The sequence below is a fragment of the Cydia strobilella genome, chromosome 7 (genome assembly GCF_947568885.1).
Source record: "Cydia strobilella chromosome 7, ilCydStro3.1, whole genome shotgun sequence".
Taxonomy (NCBI): Eukaryota; Metazoa; Arthropoda; class Insecta; order Lepidoptera; family Tortricidae; genus Cydia; species Cydia strobilella.
In genome coordinates this window covers 3,417,337-3,422,529 of record NC_086047.1, presented here as the reverse complement: position 1 = coordinate 3,422,529, position 5,193 = coordinate 3,417,337, and positions in this window count along the sequence as shown.

The window sequence follows — 5,193 nt, the reverse complement described above, 5'->3', positions numbered from 1 at the left end:
AGAATGTGGTCAGGCTTTACTTATGTAAACGAAAAAGTTCCAAATTTATTTGACTCTGATATGAAAAGTTGGTCTTACACGGTCATTCGGATAGTAATATGTCGTAATTTTTTTGTCAGTTGTGGATAATTTTCAGTTCCTCGTAAGGCACATACAAAATTTTCCTATTTATAAGTTGAACCTTATTGTATAGTAAATTGAGATGAATTTCGCTTATTTGAGAAAGCAATGAAACAAAAGAAATGGCTACTAAACTTATATTTGGTCAATTTGGTTTACAAAAGGTTCTAATTAAATTGAAACTGGGTGTACAGTCTCCATCAGATATATCGGAGCGGCCGAGGTGCTCACTAATAGCTGAACACGCCTCTTATTGTCAGGGCGTTAGAGTGCGTGTTCAGATATTTTTGAGCACCTCGGGCGCTCCGATATATCTGATAGCGACTGTACACTGTCATAAACATCGGACCTTACGAGGTGATATATACAGGGTACTTATAAAATTGTAAATCTCTTTTTGGGAGGAATAAGTTATGTTTTCCTTACAAAACCAGACCAAAATATTTATCAGTACGGTTTTTACTCACTATTATTTTTAGTCGCTTTTTGCGACATGTTTCGGATTCTTTGGGAATCCATCCTCAGGCACGAGTGTCCGCGGCGGTTGTACGTCGTGCACTGCCCGCGCCGCCCGTGCACACTCGTGCGTGAGGATGGATTCCCAAAGAATCCGAAACATGTCGCAAAAAGAGACTAAAAATAATAGTGAGTAAAAACCGTACTGATAAATATATTGAAATATGTCTCACGATAGTTTAAGTGCGATTAAAACCAGACCAGTCTTATATAACATAATGTTAATTATCTAGTTTACTTTCGGGGTTAAGATGTAACTTAAACCTCCTAAAATTTGTAAGTATGCATTGTATTTTTAATACTAGTATATCTTTATGTGTCGTTTTCAAGCAAAAGGTACCATAAGGACGCTCTGACAGGTTTTTCGTATAAACATACAAGCAATTTTCTTCCTTATGGTAAGCGACAATATGGTACCTACCTTTTGATTGTAAACGTCACATATACTGTAGGCTAGATGACAAATTTTCATTAATGGTATCAATCGATCAGGTTTATTTTTAGTATCAAATGTCTATAAGCGACCCATTGCATTAAAGCAATACAAAAGTCAGAAATGATAGTCAAAGTCCGACAGTCGTACTTCACTCGTGAAACGCTCCTATCTAAACGATAAGTGAACGTGACGTCAAGGTCGCTGAGAGCCCATTTTGAATATATGGACAAAACAAGAAAATTGCGTTTTTGTCGGTGAAATATTGCGTTTATGTATAAAGTTGCGATACAATCTTTTTTTGAATAAAATATAAGGAATCGAATTAATATTTGGAAGTTAAAAAATTATTTAAATTTTGAAACTTTCAAGTCCTGTATTTTTGTATTATTTCCATATATTATTTTAATATACATTATTGTGATAAATTGCTCATTTACTATCTATGTTACTAGATTTTGTTATAAAATTAAACATGTGTCATCATCCATATTATATGGTCTCTTAATATTACAGTCTGGCAAAAAGAGTAGAAATTAAAAAAAAAACCGGCCAAGTGCGAGTCGGACTCGCGCACGAAGGGTTCCGTACCATTACGGAAAAAAAACAGCAATAAAATCACGTTTGTTGTATGGGAGCCCCATTTAAATATTTATATTATTCTGTTTTTAGTATTTGTTATAGCGGCAACAGAAATACATCATCTGTGAAAATTTCAACTGTTCATGATATACAGCCTGGTGTCAAGACAGACAGACAGACAGCGGAGTCTTAGTAATAGGGTCCCGTTTTTATACGGGAACTCCCTTTGGGTACGGAACCCTAAAAAACACGTTTTTCTTAGATTGATTTGAAAGGGACACTGAACCGTCCCAGGACGGGACGTGATTTTTTTCTACAGTGTTGCCACTTTTTAATTTCTACTCTTTTTTGCCAGACTATCTTTTACAAACTTCTATGGTACGTTTACGTACTTTTGCTCAGAATCATGTGACAAGTGACAACAACTCGAATCGAGAGTGTGCGATGTAAGTTTCAGCACAGGAGCCCATTAGGTGCCCCTTGTTTATTGGCGCGAAGTGTTAATGTCCAGTTTAAGATTTCGATTTAGGCCACAAGGTGGCAGCACTTTCAGTTTTGAACTGTAAGAGTGGATATTTCCTTTTGCCCCCGCCCCATCGAGACCGCCGCCATACATGAGTAAGTAGTAGTAGTCACTTTATGAAAGAAATCCCTCATAGGGATAAGTTCGTCTTTGTACCTGTATTTTTTTTAACGAACTTATCCCTATGAGGGATTTCTTTCAGGCCTTCCAGCTAACCTTCGAGTATTAGATACATGAGGCGGGGACAAATGGGAATGATTTATATAAAAACACCTATCCGTGCCTGGCTGAGACAAATGGGAATACCTACGAGTGCATGGACACATCGGAATAATGGACAAACGTGATTTAGTTTTTTTTTTACTTTAAAAGAGTTTTTAACTGTATAGAAACGCGTAAATGAGTATTTGCTTTTTGTAAAATTCCTAAATACATCTATTTTACCAATATTTTACTAATTAAGGATAGGTATAAGATTATGTAAATGTATACCAAATGGACATAATAAAACAAACATGTCCCAAAGTCATTGTTTTATTTTAGAGCTAGAGCTAAGTTGGCAGCGATTTAAGTTGATAGCAGTAGCACAGACTGCTTGTGCAAGTGTTATTTCATAGAGCAGTTAAAACAGACACCATGAATAATTGTATCACAATTTACACATTGGGGGATTTCTATACAAGAAGATAATTTTTGTCTTAGGGTGGTATCCCACCAATACGTCCAATGTGTATTTGCGTCTCACGTTTTGCTTAATGGGAAAGTGAGACGCCATGACATTGAAGCAATAATACCATCCTTAGTAACTCATTTGAAGAGATTACCTACAAGCATAGAGTAACTTATACTAGAGCGTTACTGTCATAGTAAATTTTGTAACCCCAGTAAATTCACTGCCATCTGTCGACACTTTAAAACTAAAAATGAAGATTTATAAAAATACGATAGAATGTATTTAAATATTGTTCAAGCTTGAAGTCTTGAGTTTTAAATAAAAATCGCTGATACTTAAAACAGCTTCTAATTCTGGTTCCACAAAAGGTACTTAAAAATAATTGTATGTATGAGAAAATATATTGCGTGTATGACGCGCACACGAGCGTGTATCACAGAGCCAAGTGGCTCGCTAGGCGTCTATATGCGGCGGGGGGAGCGGTAGATGGGCCAACTGGTTTAGCGGTGTATGTTCCCCACTTCCCCTCCATTGGTAGGAGCCGCAACAAATATAGATAAATGATTTCTTTTATTTGCATTAATTATTTTTATGATTTTGACCCATGTTCTTTCACTGATATGCGTTAAAATTGTTAAATAACAAACGAAACCGTCAACGCCATCTATACGACTGTAGGCCAAAACTAGTAGCGCCCTCTGAGCGAGAATCAAATTTTCTTGATTTTCGAGGCACGTTTTTTCCTTAGACTGTATCCATCTATTACGGAGTTATATCTATCTTTGCAACTATTAAGCTAGAAATAAGTAAATCGTAATAATTTCAGTGAAAACTACTGAACGGATTTATATGCGGTTTTTACCTATGAAAAGAGTGATTCTTGAGGAAGGTTTAGGTGTATAATATGTTAAGGAAGTCAGAAAGAAATCACGCTGGCTAAGAGCTTTAATCGAAAACGCTGCCCAATCCGTTTTAGATATAACAACACAATGTATAGTGAAATAGTTCTCTCTTTCATTGGTCTACATAAAAGTCCGCGACGGTGTGTCTATTTTTTAAGGATAACTGGTATTTGCAAAGTTATTTACACGGATACAGTATTAATTATTCCCAAATTAAATACGTTAGTTATATCAAAGATAGATATAACTACGTAATAGATGGATACAGTCTAAGGAAAAAACGTGCCTCGAAAATCAAGAAAATTTGATTCTCGTTCAGAGGGCGCTACTAGTTTTGGCCTACAGTCGTATAGATGGCGTTGACGGTTTCGTTTGTTATTTAACCATTTTAACGCATATCAGTGAAAGAACATGGGTCAAAATCATAAAAACAATTAATGCAAATAAAAAAAATAATTTATCTATATTTAAATACATTCTATCGTATTTTTATAAATCTTCATTTTTAGTTTTAAAGTGTGTCGACAGATGGCAGTGAATTTACTGGGGTTACAAAATTTACTATGACAGTACCACTCTAGTATAAGTTACTCTATGGTTATATTAAGCATTTCATACAGATTACAATGGTCCCTTTTACATTACACCATACAATTTGAATAAATATCTCAGTTCCATTTCGAACCATAATAACTTGTATAACATGTTAAAGACGCTAACTTCCGTTAGTTCCCTATTTATACCACCTTATGCGGTGCGATCGTTTTACTTACCCCCACCATCCACTTCGCACGGTGCGAATAGTCTATGCAGTTAGCTTCTTCCAACATTTCTACCTAGCTAAAATCTAAACCTACTTATATTTGAACTAATTTCACATCCAATCAGGAAATAAAACGACCCGTTTAAATAAATATAATTTATTTACAGCTTACGCCGTCTCCCGTTACAAAAATGCTTTCCACACAACGCGAACATCGCGGCAGCTCGCATCACACGAGCACACACATCTCCCGTCGCACTCACACACGACAACTTATCGCTAGTGGCGCCGCCGCGACGACCAAACAGTAAAAAATGCGTAAAACTTCTGGCTGACAAAAATGGTGAACATTGCTCGCGATTTTGTAACACATATCATAATTCATACATGTACATTAACATATCCTTTAGTCGCCAAGACAAATACAACTGTGATTTGCTAAAGCATATTGGAATGGGAGACCTTTTTACCCCCGACGCAGAGGGCTGTAACATGTTTGACGTCTATGTCTGGCATCGTAGCTCTCGACGGATGGACCGATTTCGATGGGGTTTTTTTAACCTGAAAGAGAGTTTCCTTGCGGTCGTTCTTAGCTATGTTTGATAGAAATCGATCCAGCGGTTTGAAGAGTATCAGCTCTTCCAAAATGAAGTAAGGCATTTTTGGCGTAAAATGGATTTT